The 26,104-nt window shown below is 37.5% G+C and overlaps 1 pseudogene; it reads left to right on the top strand.

Annotated features, from left to right (window-relative positions):
- The window catches only part of LOC137239488 (ADAMTS-like protein 1), an 87,701-nt pseudogene that overhangs the window by 14,075 nt on the left and 47,522 nt on the right, over window positions 1–26,104 (top strand).

Consider the following 26,104-nt stretch of genomic DNA (forward strand, 5'->3'; position numbering starts at 1 on the left):
AGGTTTTTCAATTAGATGAAAATTTTTCTAAGTGGGGTCGCCCCTCGGCAGTGTTTGGCAAGCACTCCAAGTGTATTTCTGCCATGAAAAGCTCTCAGTGAAAACTCATCTGCCTCGCAGATGCCGTTCGGAGTCGGCATAAAACAAATAGGTCCCGTCCGGCCAATTTGTAGGAAAAATTAAAAAGGAGCACGACGGAAGAGAAGCTCGGCCTAAAATCTCTTCGGAGGTTATCGCGCCTTACATTTATTTATTATTTTATTGAGATCGTTGTTCACCCGTCGCCAGCCGTTACAGTCCGCGAACCTCATATTGTTAACGGTAATGACAATTGTCGTCGTGACCCTCCTCAATGCTGCCTGCCACAGTCGTTGGCAGTCTCATTTGCTCGGATACTCTCGCGATCGTTTGCCAAAGTGTTTCCGACCATCCACCATGGGTACCAATTAGCCCCTCTTGCCCATATTCTGCTTACGCCACTGTTTATTGATTCATCAAACATAATTTCCCGTAGTAGTAGTAACCATGCGTAGTAGTATAGCGTAGCGGAAGCATACATTTTGGCGCTTCCGCATTTATGAATTTTTTGTTTCTTTGCTTTTCTTTTTGTTTGCTTTTTCTTTTTTTTCGTTTTGTCTTTTTTCTCTCATGTATTAATTTAGTGCATGTTGCAGCAAAAGCGTGGTGCCAAAAGCAATTCAGCGGCATCTTCATTCTCCAGCAGTGCTGGCAGCAAAGATGGCCAATGGTCTGGTTGGTCGGATTGGTCGACGTGTTCACGTACCTGCGATGGTGGCATTATGCAACAAATACGCCACTGTTATAACACAAATGGTTGCAAAGGTTAAAGCGTACGCTATCTCATCTGTAATATGCAATCATGTCGGAGCAACAAGACTTTCGTGCGCAACAATGTGCAGCCTACAATGATGTACCGTATGATGGTACGCTTTATACGTGGACACCACACTACGACTATGTGGATCCATGTGCTTTAACATGCAGGTGAGTAAGAAGGGATATTATCACATACATATACCAGCTACCAAATATTGCGCACATCCTTGGAAATACGAGTTCCAGCTTTGGTTTCAATTGTTTTTGTTGGTAACTATCCAGTTTTTTTTTCTGTTTCTTTTCGAATGCGCTAAAATCGACCTCAAAACCTCAAGAGAGTTTTGTTACACGAGCCATAGCGCACATAAAAGCGGCCACTAATTTATGACGGTAGTGCGATCTATTAGCCGAATCTTTGATGTCATAGCAGGATAGCCGGGTACTTTCTGGAAGTTCTATTTAGGGTTGGGATTGTCCGAGTAGCTCTTATACAAGGACGCATAGTTGGAAACCAGTAGTCCAATCACAAACCTGAACCCTGAATTCGATACTCTCCGGAATATGTCCAACTGCTTCGGGAACGATTTCTTTGACCCCTCAAATCTTTTGCTTTTGTAAACTTAATTAACTTCTAATAATAGGTCATCCCTTACCTTAGATATCTCCTTATCCCATAATTTTCTAGCGGAATAACTGCAGCTTACGGCTCCTGCTTAACTATCACAAACCACTGTTTCAGTATGACCGGCCTGGTATGTGATTGGCGGATGATCTCCAAAAGCTCAATAGCATACACAGCCATAATCTTACCAATACTAAGGTCGAAAAAGCAATTTGTTTTTCGAAAAGCTCCATCAAGTATCAAAATAAGGATGCTGTAAATGGGATGCTACTCGCTATAATTTCCCGTATGGTCAGTTATTTAACAAAACGCCAAGCTCTCTCCGTTTTTGCACCGATCTAGAACACATAATGACGGAATACTTACATGCCCATATGAATGGTCTTACAAGAGTCCAATTATCTCAGAAATGTCAGCATACTTTCGTGTACATATGTATGGTCTTAAAAATGCCTAATTATCTTAGACTTGGCTGCGTATTTTGACCAAAATATCAATTGGCGCAATTTTACATTTCAGGCTCAGAGCCTCTATCACTATGCTTTTGAACACAGACACTACGTTTAGTTTTACTCCACCAAACCAATCAATCGTAGGGTAAGTATCCGAATGACGGACTACAAACTCTTTTGGCAGTAATTTCCAAGAATATCGTTGACTGAAAGTGCGCTTGGAGCGGTAGTCTTTAAAGCTTAGCAGTATTTCTTGACTTTCAAGAAATGATAAATTCAGGGATTTTCTTTCTAAAGCAAAAATATACAAAAATATGGTTCTTTGAGGAGCTCACTCTACACCTACTCAACTGTATCAGTGATACATGAGATCCTGATAATAGTTCTGAGCTCTTATGACTGCTTGCCAAGTTAGTAAGGCTTCTTCGAAAGTCCGGAAATCACCGAAATATTTCCCGCAGGCATATGTGATAAGAGAAAAACAAGAATCGGCTCAAAAACCCAAATAAGTTTGAAATCAAACTCGATTGAACCCGATCTTTAAATATAAAAACCTTACGTGACTAGGACACTATGGACACATTCAGTCTATGTGCGGTCCTTATTGATCGGCCAGTTCAACCTAGCACACATCCATAGATTGTTACTCAAACCACGCGCATCACTAACAAGTTAGGGTTGGCAAAAGCAGAGCGAAGAGGTTGATATACGTGAATATATCGGTTGAGCCATGATTACGAAATGACCAAACCTTTTGCTAGATATCTCAAAATTTCAAGATTTTTTGTGTATAATACAAAAAAAAAAAAAAAAATACGAAAAAAATATTATCTACAGTATCTGGTGGATTGCACTGGGAAACTAAAAAACAAAATATCACAATCCTTATACGAGGAGCAATCTCACCTTTGCTTTATTCAAAATAATATATTTCTATCACAGTAAAACTAGATTTTCAGAATTTTCAGAAGTCATGAACTCCCAAAAGTATGCAATTTTTATCTAAATACTTTCCGTGCGGTCAAAAGTAATCAGCCAACTTTGGAAGTCTGATGACCAATTAGGGGACAAAGTACAAAATCTTCCAAGCAATTTTTAAGATATTTAAAGAATTCAAAATGAAGCAAATTCAAGACGCTGGATATTTAGGAACTTCAAACCCTCGTTTAATATCCAACTTTTCACACTTCAGTAAAAACAACGAAAGCGCTTGAAGTTTACTCATACTTTTTTTTATTACAATTTCAGAGGTCGCCCGGCGCATTTACATTTGGGAGACAGCTCTTCAAACGAGAATGAAGGCATAGAAGATCCTGAACACTATGATGATCATGTGATCGTACAGTTATCAGCGCGCGTGCAAGATGGCACACGCTGTCGCACGGGTAGCCTAGATATGTGTATTCAAGGAAAATGTCAGGTGAGTAACAAAACTAAATTAGAAAAAATCAGCGCCTAAAATTATACAAGTTCAAAGAGTATAAAATTTGGGTGTTGAGTTGATAAAGTTTAAATTACTTCAAAATTGAAATGAAATAAAAGACGTTGCAGTTATTTAGCAGGCACGAGACAAAGCAATGGAAAACAAGTTTGTTAGACTTTAGTTATGTTAAGCTATAATAACTATGATTACGATGATGTAATAGCGTGCATTCATATTGGATATACTTGAAGTTTTTTTTGCATACAAGTTAAGCCTCACAGCAGGCGAGGCGATAAAAAATTAAAGTTGCGGTGAACTGTCCGTTCACCGAATTAAAATAAACACGAGAAATATTTTAACTTTATAAAATTTATTCTGTGCTCTTGCACGATCCAAATTGAACTAACTCGAACAAAGTAATTTACCTAACAGCTAAGTTCTTGTGTTAAAGTAATTATGCTATGCTAACCAATTATTGTATAAAAAATAGTTTACTTAACTAAAACTAGATTTGCTGTTCAATCACAATTTCTGCAACTACACCAATCGTTGTCCCAATTAACTTCCGCTTATTCTGCGCGTGTGTCGCGTCAGCGAAACTTCAACACGCAACATAGCGCGGTCACATGCTCAGCAACGTGAGTAAATGGGTCAACCGCTGGATACTGCTGCTATAACTTACATATATTTTTATTAGTTGTTTAGGTTCAAGAGAGTACCCAGGCAGCCAAAAAATATTCACGTTAAATAATCTTGCATAAACGTTTTTCTTTGGTATTATAAAGAAAGTATTTTTTGCCTACTCTTAGGAGTATAAATAAATCATCTTCAAAACAAATCCGTAGGATCTTGGAAATAAGGCTGTAGCATATATATATGAGTAATTACTTACAGTATTATATACAGCGTTTGATACACATACATACATATTGTGACGAATATGGGTGACACTAAGTGATGCTCACATCCCTAGTCCGATGCTAAGTAAATGAAGTCACAACAACAATAAAGCACACAGTTACTTGTATCTACATAAACGTATCAATCATTATGTCTACACATATTTACGTACACGCAGCTGAGAAGCAACGCACGACCCCATGCATATATCTGAGATACTCCCGAAAGTATGCAATGAGAGAAGCTATAAAATCGTGCAATTGTAGTTACAGCTGAGAAATTTGATAGCTGATGGCCAATTAGTAGATTCTGGAAATGGAAGCGCCTAGAAGATGCGAACGAGGAAATCAGAGAGTATAAAAGGCAACAACAGTCGAGACGCAATAATTCAGTTTTTGCACGCAATCTGTCGGGCAATAGTAGAGTTTCATTTAAGCTATCAGTCAGTTTGGTTATTAAGCCAGCTAGTTTCAAAGTATAAGTGTTATTGTGAAGTACTTTAATAAAGGCCATTTTTCCATTATTCAATATTGGAGTTATTTATTCAACAGTTTAGTGATTCGAACTTAGCAAAAAGGGCAAATAAGAGGATTTGCAGTAAATTCGTTACAATATGTATCTTTTTGTAGAAGCATACAATACTATGCAATCTCAAATCATTCTTTCATGCGTCTTTCGTAGGGTAATAAACACTTTCTCATCGTTTTCTGTATTTATTGCCACAAATCGGCTTAGTAATTGGGCATTTCAACTAAATGTTAAGCAGCATCGAATATAAATAGTTAAATGTTGTTACGAAAAGGAACATGTGCCGCCCCTTATGACTATTTTTACATTTTTTATGTAACAAATCAAAAGATTCAAGGTTTTGAAGGATTTTTTTAGCGATGTGTCTCATAAGAAAAAGGAAAATGCTATGGTAAATGATTAATATTACCCGCGCCTAAAATAACGCTACACTCACATAATTATTACTTTAAAAACCCGCCCTCTAGAATATAGAGAGAACCTGCAATAATGCAACAACAATTGCAACTTGAGTCCGCCGTTTGATGCTAGGAAACTCAGCGACTAAACAGAATGTGGTTATAAAGCGTAAGTTCAGTGCGCGACGGCATGGCACAGCTAAAGCGCGCAAATTGAATTCAACGTTACGGTTACGCGAGCGTCTTTGCTGTTATCGCAGGATGTAATCCAAAGAATGCTGCATGCTTATAGAACCCAAACAAAACAATATTAAAAATGACAAAGTACCTTTTGCCGGGATAAGTTCTTCCTGAGGAATGAGAGGTTGTCTTGAATATAGGACTTAAAGGAGAGACTTCAAACAGGGGAAGGAACATTGTAGAATATAAAAAAGCGGTAAAAAACTAAAAGTAAAATCTATATGTAGCTAATGAGAGAAGCTTAGGGTAGGTAACGTTGACTGGTAGCCATTCCGGCAGGGAAAGCTCACATGGAGAACATGAAAGTCCCTTTGTGATACCATATAATGTAACGGTGACGTAGGCTATAGCTATTTAGTGAACAGTTTCGTGGCAATGACGTAGTTTCGAATGAGACTGTAAAAGTCCTTCGGGATCCTTGCGAGCCGAGACCGAAATACTTTATGCTTAGATGTGGCAAAAGCTGTACAGTCAAGCAAGACACGTGTCTGTGATTCTACCTCCTCATCATGCATGTAGCTCCCGTTAGGGGGGGTTTACAGTATGTTGACACGTACCGCATGGACTTACGTTGACATAATCTTTTTGAACCCAAACATTTCAGCAAACCACTTGCTGTCCATCTTCGGTCAAAAAGATCTCGCTACGCTGCAAGAGGAAGTGTCCGCCCGGCGCTTTTTTAGCTATCTCTGTGCCCATATATAGGTAAACAGATCACAGGTGACCAGAGGTCCTCATTTTTCTCTACAGCGATCTATATTCGGTTTAGTATCGAATTGAAGTTTGATAGTAACCTATACCTCAATGAACTATAAGAATACCCAAAAATTCTGGACATGAAGTTCGATAGTGGCCTATACTTCTATGAACTGTAAGAAGAATAGACGCAGAAATATTTGAGTGCCTGAAATATGGTGTCGAGGAGCTGAAAAAGTATATAATCCATTTCTTTACAGAATATTGTCAGACTAGGGCACGACCGATGACTAGAGTACCAAATATCGTGGAATAAGTTATTAACATAGAATATGACTTGCTTTCTCTGAAAGCCGTTTCTCTCTGAAAGCCGCTGTACTGTATTCTTACTTAAAACATTGTTTGATTTTAATTTTTTAGCATCTCTATCACCGCAGGCATGGGCGGGGCTGTAATCTGGCACCTTATTTAAAGAAGATAACGCAAGTATTATATACGCCTAAAACTATGCAACGCAATATTAATACAATTTCACATTTAAACATTACTGGATACGGGCGTTTTTCGTTGTTTTTATCCTTTTTAAATTAATGATTTAACAAAAAAAAAAAACAACGCTTTTGTCCCATTGTTTGTTTCATCTTCTCCTCTTCTTTTATTTCAGCGCGTTGGCTGCGATTTAAAAATCGGTTCAACGAAAAAAATCGACAGTTGTGGAGTTTGTGGTGGCGATAGCACCACCTGTTCGCAGCCACTTTACAATTGGGATACGACAGCAACAACACAATGCTCGGTGACATGTGGTGGCGGTAAGTTGGGTTGTAAACATTTATATACAGATACGTTTCCACTTTTATTTAATATTCACAAACGCACAAAATCACTTGAAACAATGAGCTCAAATGTTTTTGTAACACAAACACAAATAATTTGATATAACAATAAAAATAAATAAAGTCAAATAAAAAATAAATAAAATAAATGTAAGACGCGATAACCTCCGAAGAGATCTAAGGCCGAGCTTTTCTTCCAATTTGCGTCGTGCTCCTCTTGATTTTCCCTACAAATTGGCCGGACGGGACCTACATGTTTTATGCCGACTCCGAATGGCATCTGCAAGGCAGTTGTGTTTTCACTGAGAGCTTTTCATGGCAGAAATACACCCGGAGCGCTTGCCAAACACTGCCGAGGGGCGACCCCGCTTAGAACATTTTCTTCTAATTGAAAAACCTTATTTCTAAAAATTTGATGTTCCTTGCCCGGGGTGAGAACCTAGGGCATACGATGTGGTAGGCGGAGCATGCTACCATCACACCACCAAACATAAAATTTCCATGTAACACAATGCTGCACAAATTTCAGAGCATGGGCAGTTCTGAGTAGCGAAATTACTCTTGGTAGGCAGGCAGGGTACGGCATTGTTGAATGTGACAAGAAGCTTACCTTTTTTTTGGCAGCTTTACTGTTGTGCTGCCACATTTTATTGTTTACAATGCAGGGGGACTAATATGACACGCCCGCTGTTTTAGCAGTGTATGACTTGCGCCAATATATTAGTTGCGTGTTTCAGTTGAACTTCGTGGTGATTCCATGAAAAGGCACCACACTCGATTTCGAGAATTTTCAGCAGTGAGATTTATTTTTTATTTAGAAATAGTTAAGCGTAGAATATTGGTCCATCCAGCGAGTCATGTGTGACTCATCATCATCATCATCATCCTCCTCAACTCCTATTGGAGCATAGGGCCTCGACCACCGACTTAAATCTTATTCTGTTAGGTGCAGTTCTTGTGATGTCATTCCACGTATATCCTGCGTCTTCGAGTTCTTTATCCACAGTTCTGCGCCAAGTTTTCGCAGGTGCACCAGAGCCCAATTTAGTTGATGAGAAAGGCTCAGTGAGTGAACATAAGCCAAGTAAGAGCAAAAACAGAAAAGTTAATTAGAAAAAAAGCAAAAGAAAGAAGACAACTTTATGTAAAAGGGGGAAAAATTAAGAAAGCCGTGGAAAAGTGAAAAGAAGAAGCAACAAAATAAGTATAACGATAGTAATGATGACCAATGAAGGAAAGAAAATTTCGTGAACAAACGGATTGACGAAGATTAAATAGAAATCGAATCACTGTTAAAGTAATTATTGCAGCTATGGCAAGAACTTCTATTTAGACTACGAATTTGGTTGGGACTGGCTTAGTCCTAGTTAGTGGATCGATTTTTATACCCAGCATGTACTTGTACACAAGGGTATTATTAACACTTTAATTGGATAATGGTACTGCGTAATGGCATAAGGAGTGGATATATTCGCACACTTTCAAAAAAAAAATCAATTTGGAAACATGGAAAAATTAAAATATACAATATCTTATTGTCAAACTTGATATGTGGGTTGCCTTTATGACTAGAAAAATAAATTTGGTGAAATTTTGGGAAAGAGGCGTGGTGCCGCCCACATTTAGAAGAAGACAATTTAAAAGTTTTTAAGCCATAGATTAAAATGCGTAGATTTCATATTGAAATCTGACACGGAGATTGTCCGTGCTATTGTATATGTATACACCTTGCACTGAAAGAAATGGTGCTAGTAAAATCAACAAATCGGTTCTGTTGTTCTTGACTTAACGGAGATTCGGTGAAATTCATCGAATTAGTATTAATTCGACCGAGTTCTTTGTCAATCGAACAAATAAGTTTAGTCATTTCAACAGAAGAGAAATTGTCGCTCTTAAGTTAACAAAATTCTGTAAAATTGACAGATTTCTAATCAATCTAACTGATTTTTTTGTTAACACAACTGATCTCACTGGTCATTTCAACAGCGCTCAACAGTCAATATATGAGTAAATTTCAAAGAGAATTTTGCGCTCACTGCGCTCTCTACTTTGTACTTATGTATGCTGTGTACTATATGTATGCACATATTTACGTATGTATATGGCGGCCGCCGTGGTGTGATGGTAGCGTGCTCCGCCTACCACACCGAAGACCCTGGGTACACGCCCCGGGCAAAGCAACATACAAATCTAAGAAATAAGGTTTTTCAATTAGAAGAAAATTTTCCTAAGCGGGGTCGCCCCTCGGCACTGTTCGGCAAGCACTCCGAGTGTATTTCTGTCATGAAAAGATCTCAGTAAAAACTCGTCTGCCTTGCAAATGCCGCAACACAGGTACTTTCGTAGAAAGCTGTCGCAACAACTTTTTTTGTTCATTTGACTACTAAACCGGTCAATTACGAATCAACGATTTGTGCGCAGTTGATTCAACATCTTGTTGCGATGGATAAAAATTGACAGAAATTTCGGTTGAATTGACCCGTATTTCGGTTGATTTTACCAGTCTTTTTCTTTCAGTGTGCTGCGTTGAAAAAAATCACTTTAGAAATTTCGAAAAATTAAAAAAAGTCGATAATTTAATACCAACGATCAATAAATAACAAAATAGATTGGCAACCACGTGGTGAAGCTTTATACGCAGCTTGACCTTATGATGATAAGTAGACATTTGGCACAGAACGTCCCATACTTATTTATGTATACTCTCACCATTACCAACACATCTATTAAGCTTTAAGAGTGACTGATAACAAATAAAAATGCAAATTTAACATGCAAACTTTATTTCCATTTCTCTTTTATTTTTATGTCGAAATTTTCTAACTTACAAAAACCCACCTGTCATGACATTTATTTGCATTAACTACCTGTTATAGACATAAGTGCACATATTCACATACATTTTAAGCGCTTTACCGCTATATGGACGACTGATGACGTCACATCTTTTATTTTAAGTAGCACAACAGCTCACAGAGTAATTTGAAGTACGAATTGACTTCAATTCCATGTAAATATCAAAGTAGGCAGAGATACTTATGTATTCAAGATGGTAGATTGATATATATGCAAATCGAGGCAGCTTGTTGTTGGGTTGTAAACGTTTCGCAATCGGAATATCAAGTACGTGGGAAACAAAAATTCTCTGTTCGTAGAATCAGTTAAACAAATTACGCAAAAATAAGGCAATGAGATGTTTCATGATCTTAACTGGGACACGTATCTTAATATACTCAATATAGCGATTTAAATCAATTTAGATTTTAGAACGACTTAAAACGAATTATTATCGCTCGTAATAATTCGCACGATGCGAAAACGCTCCTTAGCCTTATATTTTCTTGAGAAAAACGAATATAAGTCATTGCGGCATCTTCAGGGCAGAACTAAAAATGGCACTGAAGATGGCACACTGCAGGAACCTGTTTGTTTCCAAAACAAATATAATTAAAGATAATCGAAAATATAAGTTCGGGAATTATCACGGAGCCCTTTGTATTTGGCCTCAATGTGTTACAAATCCTCGAATTCATTTCTACCTGTTGGGTGTGTCGTCAATACGCAAGCTCGATTACATGAATTTCTGTATTTGCTAATTCGATACAAAAAATCCGATAAAAAATGCTTGAAGCTATTTAACCCTAGAACACACACCCAGAAAATACCACGTAAACCCACACCCGGGATACGTTTTTACCCGGGATCTTATTTTGCGGTTTTTTTAATGCTTATTTAACCGATTTCTCTGATTTTTTTTTTGAAATGTATATTTTAATATATAACAAGTATTTTGTCTTTTGTTTCATTCGAATATTCCTACTGGTTCCAGAGATATGGGCAAATAAAGTCAGGACATGCAACAGTGGATTTTTGTTTTTGTTGTTGTCCTGATAAATGCAAAACAAAATAATATAATTTATAATAATATACTTGTAGAGTAACAACGAGTACACATTTTGGTTTTTATTTCATTGAAATATTCTACCTGGTTCAAAAGATATGTGCAAAAAGGTCGCGCAAGGTATGGGTACGTAGGTTAGGTAGCAAATACACTGGTATAACTGGTTTTTGTATTTTATATGCAGCTGCAAGGGTTGTTTTCACACGAGGTGTTGTTATAAATGCTGCCTGTTGATATATACATTATTGTTTTGGTGCTCAAAAGTGTAAGAAGTGAAAATATAAGTGAAAATAAATATAACTGAAACTATAAATAACTGGATACGAAATGACTTCAAGAAGAAACGAATATTTATCAAAAGCAGCATATAGAAGGTAAAAAATGTAAAATAAGCAACAATGTAAACATATACTAATTTTTTTTATTATGCAGACTAACTGAGGAACAGCGAGAATCATATATACAATCTTTATTTGATGAAATTTGTGACGATGACGCTCCCTATGACTTTGACTCAGTAGATGAAGAAATTCAACTCAATGACATTGAAATTGCTGATGACGATGCTGAAGTTTCGCAAAGTGCCGCAGAAGTATTACCTGATTAGGCGGACTATGAGGATGATGAAGAAGACGATGAAGATGAAGAAGTAGAAGAAAATAATGAATTATCTGCTAGTGGCGAAAAATTTGTTGCACGTGATGGTACTGAGTGGATGAAAGAACCAAATGTAAGTCGTCAGGTACTCGGACAAAATATTATAAGAGAACGTTCTGGACCAGCTAGATGCACTGAAATGTTGTCAATAGAGCAAACATTCAAATGTTTCATGAACGTTGGAATGGCTGATATAATTATGCGCCACACAAATAAGTTAGCAAAAGAAACTTATAATGCTTACAACAATGCGCATCCAAACACAACTCCTAAGTCATGGACGCCTGTGTCAATAACATAGCTGTATGCATTTTTTGGCATACTTATTATGACTGGTGTGAACCATAGCAATGGAGAACATCTTCGAGATTTATGGAGCGTCAAAAACTATCCTTTATATCGCGCCACAATGGGAGTCAACCGTTTCTGTTCGATATTGCGGTTCCTAAGATTTGACGATAAAAACACTCGTGCAAGACGCTTACTAACTGATAAAGCAGCACCGATCAGTGAGTTGTGGACGATGATGAACAATAATCTTGCTGCACATTACAAGCCCAGCTCATGCTTGACGATTGATGAACAATTATTTCCTTACCGTGTACGCACACGGTTTACGCAGTACATACCGTCAAAACCTGCTAAATATGGTGTCAAGGTTTGGTGGATTTGCGATGCCACAAATGCATATCCACTGCATGGACAAATATATACTGGCCAAGCAGAAACTGGTAGGGAAACGAACCAAGGCGAACGTGTGGTGAAGGATTTGTCTACCAAATACCAAGGAAGTGGCCGAAACATTACAATGGACAATTTTTTTACGACCTTGCCAGTTGCAGAACTGCTTCTCACCTGGAAACTCACGATCGTTGGAACTTTGCGCAAAAACAAATCATATATTCCTCAAGAAATGAAGCAGAACAAAAACAGGACAATTGGTTCAACGACATTTGGCTTCAAAAATAATGTGACAATGTGCTCTTATGTTCCCAAAAAAAATAAAGCAGTAATTTTGCTTTCGACCATGCATAATGATGCTGAAATAGCTGACAGTGGGAAACCTGAAATAATTGAATATTATAATCGTACCAAAGGTGGTGTTGATCGAATGGGCCAAATGTTTGCGGAATATCCAACACAAAGACAAACAAAACGATGGCCACTAGCGATGTTCTTCAACATGTTGGACATTACAGCTCTTGCAGCCTACATTGTCTACAATTTGAATAACCCTATGTTGCCTTGGAGAACAAACAACAAGCGTAAGCAGATCCTGCGCAGCTTGGCTGAAGCATTGTGTATACCCATTATTGAAGCCAGAGCCATAAATCGTCAAGTGACGCGAAAATTTTCGACTAAAATTGCTATTGTAGCATATTTCAACCGACCGCTGGAATCAATGGTGTCAACAGCAGCATCAACATCTGCCGCAGCGCGCACGCCAAAACCTGTGTCCGGATCTTGCTATTTATGTTACGCACAAGAGGAAAAACGCCGTAGAAAAACCAGAAAGCTGTGCGCCAAATGTAAGAAGCCAATGTGTCTTGTACATTCGGTCACATCAACAAATTGCTCTATTTGCCATGATTTTCATTAGATATAAGATGCATTTTTATAATAAAAGTCAATAATATAATGTGTGAAATGAATATTTTTAATTCTTCAAATAAAAAAATAATATAAAAAATGTTTTTTTTTTTTGATTATTATGAGGATTTTTGCTATTGGGGTACAAACGTATCCCGGGTGTGTGTTTACGTATATTGTTTGGAAGGCTGTAGCTCCTGAACCAATGGTCCGATCTGGTTCAAATTTTGAATTTGAACTCAAAACTAAATAATCTTCCTAGATCCGAAGTTACAATATATAGCGGCTCAAAAGTTACAGCACTTCAAAGTTGATACTGGATACATTTGTACCCGGGTGTGTGTTCTAGGGTTAAAGGGTTTTTGACAAATATTCAAAGGCAGTTTTATGAAAATATCGAAACTAGGTTGAAACTTTATGAAATTTAAACATTGTATAAAATCTTCTATAACTTTTTGTAATCAGAAATCTAACAGTAGTATCCCAAATAAATCAGTATGAGTAATATCTCCAGAAAGGCTCGTTTCAAGATATAGAACGCGAACCGGGACTGCAAATTAAACCTGAACAAAATCGATTAAGGAACAGAACCGGAACGCTTCTGAATTAAGAACTGAATCCGAAAGGGATCTGAATAATGAACCCAAACCAGAACAGAATCGAAATGGGTAATAAAACCGGATAATGAACCGAAACCGGCACGAAACCAAATATGGAACTAAAAACGAATAAGGAACTGAAAATTAATATGGAACGGAAAACGAATATGGAACTGAGACTAAATAAGGAACCGGATACGAAACCCAATTGGGAATTAAACGCGGAAAACACGCATATGGAACTGAAATCGAACGGAGCAGAATCGGGACTGCAACCAGAACAAAACCGAGTAAGGAACTGAAACCGAAAAAGAAATAAAATGAAATAAAGAGCTGAAACCGGAACGGAACAGAGTTGATGAAAGAAACCGAAAAGGGACTGAAATGGTGCAAGGAACTTTAATCGAACAAGGAACTGAAACCAAATTAGGAACGGAATCCGGACGAAACCGACTTCTGAACTTAAACTGGAACAAAATCGAATAAGGAGCTGAAAACGGAACGAAGCCAAATTGTGAACTAAAATCGGAATGGAAGAGAATTAAAACTGATAAGAAGTTGAAACCGGAACGAAACCGAATTGGGAAATGAAACCGGAACGAAATAGAAAAAGGAACTGAAAACGGAACGAAATCTAATAAGGAACTGCAACTGGAACGAAAGCGAATTTTGAACTGAAACTGGAACGAAACTGAATAATTAACTGAAACCAGAACAAAATCGAAAAAGGAACTGACACCGGAACGAAACGAATAACGAACTGAAACCGGAACCGAAACGCGTTTGTACTAAAACGAGAACCGCAACCGAATCGTGGACTGAACCTGGAACTGAAGCCGAATAGGGAACTGAAACAGGAATCTTGAACTGAAACTGCAACCGAAACCAAAACGGAATCAAAATATAAACCTAAATCAAAATTGAAATTAATCCGGATTTGAAACCTAATCGAGAACTGAAAGAAGCCGGATACGAAACCGAATTGAGAACGGAAAACAAAATAAAAACCGAAAGGAAAATTCACGCCTAAATACAAACGGAATTGGGAACTGAAACCGACATCGGTATTGAAACTGAAACCTGAATTGAAATCGGAACCGATTTTTGAACTACAACTGGGACAGAAACCGAATTCGAAGCAAGAATCGATACTCAAATCGCAATTGAAATCGAAACTGAAATAGAAGCCGAATCCAATATAGCAATCGGAACCGAAGCGAGAACGCAACTCGAATATAACCTTTAACGAAAAATCACATTCGAAACTGTATGATATGCTAAAATGAAAGCGGCAATGTATTAACCGAGAATTTTAAATTTCGTACTTTTTGTTTAGGTTCAAGAAACCTTTTTGACCTAACGGTGCTGAAAACCTTGACAATATTTACAGCAAGAAATGAGGATTCGCTCACCATCAAGTATGGGATCTCATTCTTTGATGCCCTTGAAAAAAAAAAAAAACTGATAATTATTCATTCTAAAAAGTTTCATTTAAGTGGAATATTAATATTTCTAAGTAGAACACGCACATTTGAATAGCTCAATTTGTTAAGTCATGAAATTTTCACACCCACACCTACGTGAATTAAAACTCAAAAGCAAATTGTACTGCAAATTTCATGTTGTGAAATAACTTCTAATGTTTTTAAATTTTTCCTTAAGAGGCACCTTTGAGGAAAGCACTTCGCATATTTCACTATTTATTTTAATAAATATTTGCATGCAGCGAACGATATCACTCATCACCTGTCTCTCTTCAAAACTGTTTTCCGTTCAGCTTTAGAAAAACTAAAAAAAAAAAACAACAATCCAAATATTGTAGTGCTTCCCACGCGCTTGCCATTTCCACGTGGCATGCCATGGCGTATACGCAACCTATTAGGCGTATTTAGTTATTCATTGGCATGAGAAATGATTGATTTCGTGCCATGAAGTCAATTATAGACAACTTACAATCGCTTAACAGTTAGCTATGAATTCAGATGGAAAGTGAAATTAAATAAATAACAAACTAGCTGTTGTTAATTTTTTGGACAGCGTGACAATGCGGCAATTTTCATTTAGTTTCGGCAGCACTTCTGTGTATGTTATAAATATTTTAGATAGAGCTACATACATATGTAGTCAATGAACACTGACTGATGTTACAATTCTCATTAAGGCATTCTTTTGTTATAATTAATTTTGCCTTTGAAAATTTTTCTACTTGCCATATTGAATAATTAGGTTGACCGGTTTTTATTGAAACCTCTCTGCATTGGCTTTACAGTTTTAATGAGAAAATGTAGTGCCGCGCCGACAAACGATAATTTCTAGGCCCTAAATATGTGTGCCCCTTTAGTAGAACTCGATAATTGTATTTCTAAACTCTCGTAAACTATATACGGTTAATCACTTCTAATGAGCTTTCGTAACAAGCACATCAATCAATCGCGCTGTGGTTCGACGCTGCTACAGGAAGTTAAAAGGAAAAGCAAAAAGGCGTGAGTGCGAGGAGCTTTAGCTGCTATCCCATGAAAACCCTGCAAAGTTTACTAAAAAATCCTGCGACAGACAAAGACAAAAACTGAAAGCGATGTCCAGGAGGTGCTTAGATAAATGGAGCAAACGATGAAACGCCCAGGGAAGACGGTGAATCCGAGTCTGAAATCGCTACAGGCCTGCCAAAATACTGCTCTCAGAACCGCCACGGGTAGTCTTCTTATATCCTCAGACCAACATCTATATAATTAGGCGAGAATACCCCCCTTCAGGGAGAGACATGAGATGCTAACCAAACAGTTTCTGTTAAATACACAGAAACCTAGGCATCCCAACAGACATCTGATTGATGAGCCAATACCGCCCAGGTGATTAAGGAGTCATCGGCACCTGAGAATTCAGCATTATGAAGCCAAAAAACAAAAGCAGGTCCTCACTGAACTCCACAAACAGGCGTCGGACCTTTATGCCGGGAATTGCCCGGTGAATGCAGTACTCAAAGAACAATACCCAAAACTTGCAGAAGAGGAACGCACACTGCCCAGGGAAACGCGAGTCACTCTAGCTCAACTTCGATCTGGATACTGTAACAGGTTAAACTCTTACCTCTCCAGAATCAACCCCGACATACAAAAGATATGTCGTGCTTGTAACGTGTCCTCACATGACACCAACCATCTCTTCGATTGTATTGTGGAACCAACGCCTCCCGTTAGAGGATATTGATGGCAATTTGTGATCGGTCGCACCTATTGGATGTGGCGAAGCATTGCTACAAAAACAACAACAGCTCGAAAATGAGATGTCTATATGACAGTGTGTGAATTCAGTTTCTCCGCAAAAATTATACGGCTGTGCATAACAACATTGAACACCATCAGCTCAGCCAGAGCTGGTAGGGATCTTTTCGCGACGTTCGAAACAAAACGAGGTTTCAAACAGGGTGACTGCCACTCGCTTCCCCGCAAAACGCAACAACGCCGTCAGCTCAGGTAGAATTGGGAAGGACCTTTCCTAGCCGTTCGAAACTAATCTACGTTTCAGAAAGGGTGACTCCCAATGGTACCATTTCTTTAATTTGATAATTCTAGCTGCTCTTTTTGTGGTGGCGACTGCTAGTGCCGAAGAAGAATTAAAGATGAGCTGTAATATCAACAAACAAATCCAGAGAATTAGAATATGGCAGTTGCGCTGGCTAGGTAAGTGAATAAAATTTGTTTAATGCTCAGACCAAAAAGGTATTCTTATCGAAACCCACCTAAGGGAGCAAAGAAATAGAGCGACCTTCACCCCACTGGAAGGGCCAAGTGGAAAAATGACTGGCGCGACTTGTTCGAAGGCCAATACCGTTTAAGTAAAGGGTTAAGCGCCAATTAAGTATGTAAGTGAGAAATGAACCCTAGAAATGGATACCGTGTTTAATCTTAAAATGCAAATTTTGAGTAAAATAGACAATCTGGACTAATGCCTTCTTCAATAAAATTTCTCTACAATGTTGTACAGTTATAGATCTGACGAGTTGTTAAAATTTATTTAAATGCATACAGTGTTTAGTGCACACCAGCTATGCATTTTCATCCACGCTATAATTACAAGACAGCCAAGTTATTGATTTACATCCTCTTAGACGACTGTGTCATCATGCAGCATGCAAAGTCACATTGTCGCTATTTAAATTGTGTGGGCGTTGCAACAGCAACATTTGTGCACGCCCACATGTACCTTATGTTTGCGTTTAAGCAGATCCAAGCTTAACTATATACCCACATACATAAATGCGCGTATAAGCTAGCTATTATGCTTAACTTTAGCCTATAATTCAATTGTGCCGCACGACAAAGGAACGTCATTGAGATGCATCACCGACTCATAAAAAATGAAAAAAGAAACTTGCCTGGAGCCCACACACTAATGGGCCTGGTGGGACACTTGCAAAGTATCAAGAGTGCGAAGTAAGCGGCATACAATGCTTCTACTGTGTCGCCAATAAGAGCGTGGGAGTTGAGCGCGTGGCACCACACAGCTGCTTATTCTTCCTCTTCTTCTTTTTCTTAATTATATATGAAATAACTTTAGTCTGCTTCTCTGCTCATCGCTTAGCCCGCTCTCCATGCCATAGATTAGATTGATACGAATCTTTTGCTTACGCTCTCATATTGTTGCTGGCAACAATCACAGATAAATCCATCGCGCCAGCTGAAGCGGGTGCCAGAACAAGAAATGTGCCAACCAAAACGAAAAACGTGCCAAAAATTTTGGTAAACTTTAGTTTGACCTACAACTGTAGAATAGCGTTCAAAAATTATGGAAAAAAGGATTAAAATACTTGTTTTAGAGTAAGTATTATTAGTTCGAAGGCGGAGGGTAAATATTATTTCCCATTCAAAAGTTATCACTAAAAACAGGTTTTGTGAATATGAAGTCCCAATGCAACCAGCCCATTTTGATCACAGAACCTGGAACGTGAGATATGTAGGATAAGCCCTATACATTAAATGATGTTAACTATTATATCATAGGTCCGATTTACTGAAATTTCAAAAGAATATATGGTTTTCACTGCGAGTTAAATGCGTTACAATATTTGACTAATTAATTTAATCGAAATGTAAATTTTACTTAGATTTGTTTATATTGAACTCTAACTAGTCGTATTATTGTAAAATAACTTTAAGAAAATAAATATTTTACGACTATCATTTTATTAAATGATTGAAACTATAATCGCCGAAATGTATGTCAAAAATCCACATATTCAGATCTATTCATTTTTGTTTGGAGTGGCATCATTGATAAATGTTATAAAAAATGTGCATTTTGACAGCGCTCTCTCGAAACAAAGAGTTGCAAATCCATTCATCTATGCTCCATGCTACAACAAGTGTTGTTCAACTGTGCAGCCACTTAAGCACTTAAATTCCTTACAATTACTTTGCGTGCTTTAACGACGCACTATGGCGCCTCTGCCCGAAAAGCTAGGCAAAAATCAAAAATTTCATGAAAGCGTTCGATAAACCTAATACATGTATTTAATAGAAAATTTTCCAGGGATTACGAACATATAACTCTAATTAAATAAAAAATGATATTTTAGGAGGTAGAGCCGCTCAAAGTTGAATAATTTTTAACACTTGGAAAAATTTGTGATTTTTTTCTTTTTTGTTGTATTAAAAATTGTTTTGTCTCTAAATAAAACGGCCTGCTGCTTTCTTGTATTACAACGAAAGGATATTTAGTTGTAGGTTGAAGCAAAACATAAAATTTATTTTTTTTATAAAAGTTGTCAGATCAACCTGTTTTTCGAAAAGTCTATTTTTAGGACATTTTTCGAACTTTGATGGAAAATAAAAAAAAGGACAAAAAAGGTCTCCGTGAAATTTACAGTAAGTATTTTCTAAATATTCAGTTACCCGAATTCATAAGGTCTACCTGCGTCCAGCTGCGATTTCACTTTTTATATCAAACTAGAAGACCCGGCAGACGTCCTGCCCTAAATTTGGCCTATCTGCATACATTTTAATAAGCTTTTTCCGCCTGACTCTGCCCTCGCCCCCCCCCCCCCCCCCCTCTGCACTTTTTCCTAATGCTTTTATTCACTCCTCCCTCAGTCTTTTTCGCTTCATCTATCTCCATCTTCGTCTCATTCTATCTCTTTCTCAATCTCCTTCTCTCTTTTCTCTTCTCTCAATTCTTTCTCATTCTTCTACATCCCTTATTGCCCGTCCCAGGGGGTGGTATGTATTTTATTCCAGTCCCAGTCCCAGTCCCACTCCGAGTCTCAGTCCCAGTCCTAGTCCTAATCCCAGTCCCAGTCCGTCTCTGTATAATATATTACTCTGTACTAAAGCGCTCATCAACAGCTTTCATTTGATATCCATATTATATAAACACTGTCTGGGCATTCACTGGCCCACGTTTTGGCCTATATCTCGAGACCCTGTACGTCGATCGCAACCAAACCTATGTAGTAACCACCGCGTGAGGTTTACGCAACTTGTGTGAAAGTTTGAACAAAATCGACCTACGCATCTCTTCAAACACCGGCGACCAACTAACACACATTTTAGCCTTTCTTTGTATATATATAGATTTCTAGATATTCGTTGTTTTTGAAATTCGGCTTAAAAATTGCACATGGAACAACTAAAGACTCTACTGAATTACAAAAAATGTCATAGTTCCTCTAAATCGCGGGCCTCCTCAGAACCCCCCACCCTCTCGGTGGGGCTGGTGATGTGCTATACTTGATATCATTCGCTTTAATATTTTTTATTGATAAGCAGGTTGTTTAATTAAACACCTAGCAATTACACGGAAGTATATCCGCACCTGAAAATATGAGTGCCACTGCGTATACGTAACATTTTATTATTACGTATAAACAAATAAAAAAAATTGCAATAAAATAATATTGCTACTATAAACTGAGATATAACCTATCCTATGTATCAAGTTAGATCAAACTACACACGGGGTGCAAAACAAATTCAAAATCGGTTCAGTAGTTTAGGAGTCCATCGCGGTCAAAAACGTTGTAACACGTGTTTTTTATATATTAAGATAAAGTGAAGCAACCTTGGTATAGGTTGAGCAGGTATAGGTAAGAAGGAGGCGAATTTAGTATGATCACTTTTGTTGGAATTTGTTAATAAAACCAAATTTTTCGGTAACAAGCTGCATAATATACCTGGAACTCATTTCCGTAATTTGAGTATATAAAGCAATGTTTAATACACAGCCCAAAATCAGTCGTTTTTTGGAGTCTAAAGAATAAAGTATTCTGTTTATTTAAATAAGCATAAATATAGCTCACATATTTTTTTAGTAAGATATACTCGATGGCAAATTTTGATATGTCTCTAGAAAACTCCAAACTATTTGAGGTGTTCAAAGCTTCAAATACAAAAGCGGAGTTCGTTGAGGCTATTATGACAGTATTACCAAATGAAGCACGCAACAAAGAAGACGAAGACTTGAAAGAAAAAATTGGCATCCTCTACATTCCAATACAAAGAAAGTGGCAAACAAACGGTGGTTCTACTTTAAGGTTTATAAGTAAGCATGAAAGCTGGCTAGCTGGTAAAAGTTATTTGGACGAAGAAATGCCAGCACATCAACCAATCGGACTAGAGGAAGACCAACAAAACCCATAGAAGAACGTTCGACCTACGCAAGGAAAAGGAAACTGTAAGATTATACTAGAACTATCGCCACGACTCATCTTTCAGAAGCATTGGCTATTAAATATAAAAGGACGAAGAAAACACCAAGTCTCATATCATAGTAGCGATTGCGTTAGCAAGTCCAGTGCGACTGAGAAGGATCAAAAACAGCATTCCCACACCCCCAAATGCGCTACCTAGGAGATACACTCCTGAATAGTCTTTGTTGCTGTTTATAGATCTCGGGTTTTCGAAGGATAAATATAATATATTGCGTGAGTGATTATAGCATCATAATGCCGATCTTTTCCCTGGATACAAACAAATCACTCAAGCCAAGAAAGAAGCAGTTGCTCCAAGAGCTAAAATAACCGAAGTATCAGCTGAAGTTGAGCTCCAAAACTTAATGGATCATACGTCTATGCGACTCTTGAAAATTTTTTCAGAAGAAAAGTTGAAATCACTGCCAAAAATCCTAACATTGATAAATAAATGGGGCTGTGATGGATCATCAGGACAAAGCGCATATAAACAAAGAATAAATGTAGACGATGGAACAATTACAGATGGTAATATGTTTATGGCTTCTATTGTTAAATTGTGCCGGCCGATATTATTTAAATATGAGAAGGAGTCTTCGGAACTCATAAAAGCTACAGTGAGTGATATAGAATTTCAAATCGCAAAATTAGAACCAACAATAATTGAAATCGAAGACGGGAATGTTATTACCATAAAGCATGATTTTCTTCTAACAATGGTCGATGGAAAAGTTTTAAACTTACTAACAAACACATCATCTACATTGAAATGTCCAATCTGTAAGAAGAGTTAAAAAGACTTTGAAAATATTGATGATTCAATTATTGACGAACGAAATTATGAGTATGGAATATCTCCTTTGCATGCGAGGATAAGGTGCATGGAATTCTTTTTGAAACTGGCTTATACACTACCACAACAAGGAGAAGTTTTCGACGACAATGCAACATTTAAGGTAAAACAAAACATTAGAAAAAAATTATTCAAGATGCATTTTATAAAGAGCTTGGCCTGAGAGTTGACTGCCCAAAGTATGGATACGGCAACACAAATGATGGAAACTCCTCAAGAAGATTTTTTGAACACGATGAAATGACTGCTCGCATTACTGGAGTCGATAGAGATGTTGTCAAACGATTGGGAGTAATTTTAAATATTTTAAATTGCCATGAAAAAGTTAATGGACCTAAATTTGGAGAATATGCATCGAAAACTGCAGAGCTTCTACTTCACAAGTATCCTGAGAAAAAGCTCACACCAACGGTACATAAAATTTTGGCCCATGGAAAAGATTTAATAGAATACCAGTGTTTACCATTAGGAGAATTGTCGGAAGAAGCTCAATAATCTAAACACAAGGACTACAAAAGATATAGAAGTACTAACGCTTGTAAAATCTCACGAGTTAGACAAAACGAGGACCTTTTCAACATGCTGGCCATCTCTTCTGATCCAGTCATATTATCCATGAGGCCTTTAAGATCACACAAAGATCTTACAGACACCTATAGCTCAGAAATGGGTTTCTTGTTAGATATATTTTCAAGTGACGAAGACTACGTTAAGATTAAATAAATAATCCGCCTTTTTCTATCATAACAAAAAAATTATTTAGTACTTAGTTTTGTTATTTTATTGAAAAAAAAAAAGAAATCAATAAATACAAGTTTATTATTTATTATAAATAATACAGTTATTTCATTTAGTAATTATAATCATATAATTTTCGTTTTTACATCTTCTTAAAATTTATCAAATTTTAAGATGAGTTTCGAAGCACCCTTTATGTATATTTATTTTAAAGCTTAGGCTTTGGCTACCAGAAAAGTAATAAATTTTTACAGAAATCAATAAAATGGTAAAGCGGTTATTAAGATAAAACTGTTTATCATAAGTGGGCAGTGCTCAAAAATTTATTAGTTGTTCATCTTTGGCTCAATTACAATAATATTGAACAACTTTTAATAATTTTTTCTTAGTTAAGTATTAATAAAATATTTGGTTTTTGAATTTTTCAAAAATATGTATGTAAGTAAATTTATACAATGAATTTTCAAGCAATGTTTATATACTTATCCCCTAGCGTACACATTTCACTTTTATAAGAGTATATATATCTTAAAAGAAGTGATGCGTCCATCAAGTTTGGTGGAGATTGATAACCTTGCTACTAAGACAAAACTTTTAATCATAAGTGGATAGAGCCACACTCCTTCATACAAATCATAAGTTTATCTGATTACATGTTCAAATACATCCTCATAAAAAAAAATTCAGGTTTTAACAATTTTTTTTTTTTGTATTTTTCTGCAATTTTTCAACTTCGACGAATTATCTGTTACTCTGGCACCCTGTAGTTTAATTTGTCCAAAATCTAAATAATTAGCTTTCAGGTGCAGTATAAATCTTTAAAATATCTTCATTAGTTCAAAAGTTATGTTTTTTGCAAAGAAAAAACTCAAAAGGCGCCATAGTGCGACGCCTCGCCTGACGCTACTGGCGCTGTGCCTGAAAGGTTTTAAGTTTGTTTCTTGGCGCCATGAGCGCAAACAGACTTTATACATATGTAAGCGCTTCTTATTAAGTGGTCCGTAACAAGTTTTTGTATTGATTGGCGATGATATTTATACCCAGATGATATAGTGTACAGAATTTAAAAACATATGTTTTTTACTATTATAGGGGAAACAATGATCGAGAGAGAAAAGGTCTCAAGTAATATTAAATTAAGCCATTTGAGCGAGGACCATCAGTCCCTTTGTTTGACTGTCCGAGCATTTAAGCGCCGTCTAGGCTAAAATCGCTGCCATTTGATAATTTGTAGATGGGATACTATCCGCCGCTTACATTGCATTGTTTGGGTGATAGGGCATAAGAATAGTCCTGTAATCTTTCTTGCGAGTTGAAAGTGACAGTCAGAAGAGACTTCGGTATTTCATTGTCCACTTACCATATATGTATGTATTTTTGGACAGGTCGGATTGAGTCAACTAAGCAAGCCTTGGGCTCATATCACCTTTTTAAAATTGTCGCAGGCCAGTTGTTGACTTCAATCGCGTGGTGGAACCTTTAGCGTTTACTTATGTTTATTTATTAATAGAAATTTAACTCCTTACAGGGCGCTTCCCAGTGGGCGTACGTCTCCTCCTTGTTTTAGCATTACTTTGTCTCATCTAATAAGTGCCCCATCACTCGTAAATCGATGTCATCGATATCGCCTAATGGAAGTCCAAGAAAGTTTGAGGTTTCAATAAAGTAAGACCAAAGAGACATGGGTTTTAAAAGCGTTTTTGGACATTTCTATTGAATAGATGATTGCTGTCACATGGAGACATATTGCATGCAGGACATACATTGCGTATGTCCGTGTTGGTTGGGGATAAGTAAGAATTTAAGCTGTTACAGTATCCAGCTCGAAGTTTTTCCAGGGTGACGCGCGTTTCTTCGAGAAGCTTAGTTTCCTCTACTACGAATTTCGGGTTTTGAATTATGAGAACGGATTTGGCCGGGCATTTACCATCAATAGACTTAGCCGACTCTTTGTGGATGAGGCTGAGGCAGGCCCTTGTATGCTTATCTGGTTCAAATAGCTCGGTTTTTGTGTGCCGCATCTCTTCGTAGTGCTAATGGAGATGTTCCTGTGTATTCCAATGAGCCGGGTCTTCATCAATTTGTTTATGGATAATGGTCTGACGACATAAAAAGACATTATTACAGACCCCAGCGGGTTAGGAGGTCAGAATATACCCGCGGTAGGTATGCCTGTCGTAAGAGGCGACTAAAATACCAGATTCAAGCGGCTGTGTAGCGCAACCCTTCAGGTTGCCAGCGCAATATATAGCTTCTCCAAACCCAAATGTCAACCTCACCTATCCGCGGCGAATCCTGTTTCACTAACATACGAGGCTCTGGCGACCCCAAGCTCCTCATGGAACTTGGGGGTGGGGAGGGAGGGGATGGCCTGAAGGTTTAATGTGGCCACATAAATTGTTCCCGAGATGGTCGGGCTAGCACCTTAATGGTGCTGTGGTACCGGGGCGTACCGGATCTGTATCCGGCAAAGGACCATCACATCGATAACACTCCCCAAAACCTTCGGGGAGCATCCTTAGCGCTACAACAACAACAACAACATTACAGACACAAAATATACAATAAAAATATATGCGTAATTAATTATGAATAAATCGCGCAAGTGGGTATAATATATACATTTTAAATCGTACTTGAATTAGATTTTACACACACGCACATACTTTTCACTTCTTCATTTCCATTTACTTTCATCGATTAAAACTTCTACTTTCTCCACTTTCGCGGTGATTGTGTTACCAATTTCACTTTTTGTTATATTTATGTATAAAATAATGTCTCTTACCCTTCTTTTCTTTTTCTTTTTACAAACTCACCCACAGGCTACAATATGTCTCATGCTATATGTCGTAATCACGTCACTGGCGTAGAAGTCGATGATTCTATGTGCATTGGTCCGCAACGACCGGAGCCTGCGGTGCTGCTCTGCAATACGCACACCTGCCCACCGAGGTAAGTTTGAAACTGTGTTTTCCAATGGCAATATTAGCTTGAATGTCTCTTTGCCTCGAAAAGTTTTGGTTGCTTTGTGTAGTGTATATAACTCATTGTCTGTCCGTTTGTTTGCATGTCTATCGTCTAGTTGCATCTGTCTTCAGTCGCCCTTACTTATCTGCAATATCTATTGACTTATTTTTTTATGTTTACTTC

Source organism: Eurosta solidaginis, chromosome 2, assembly GCF_040869045.1.
Source record: "Eurosta solidaginis isolate ZX-2024a chromosome 2, ASM4086904v1, whole genome shotgun sequence".
Classification (NCBI taxonomy): Eukaryota; Metazoa; Arthropoda; class Insecta; order Diptera; family Tephritidae; genus Eurosta; species Eurosta solidaginis.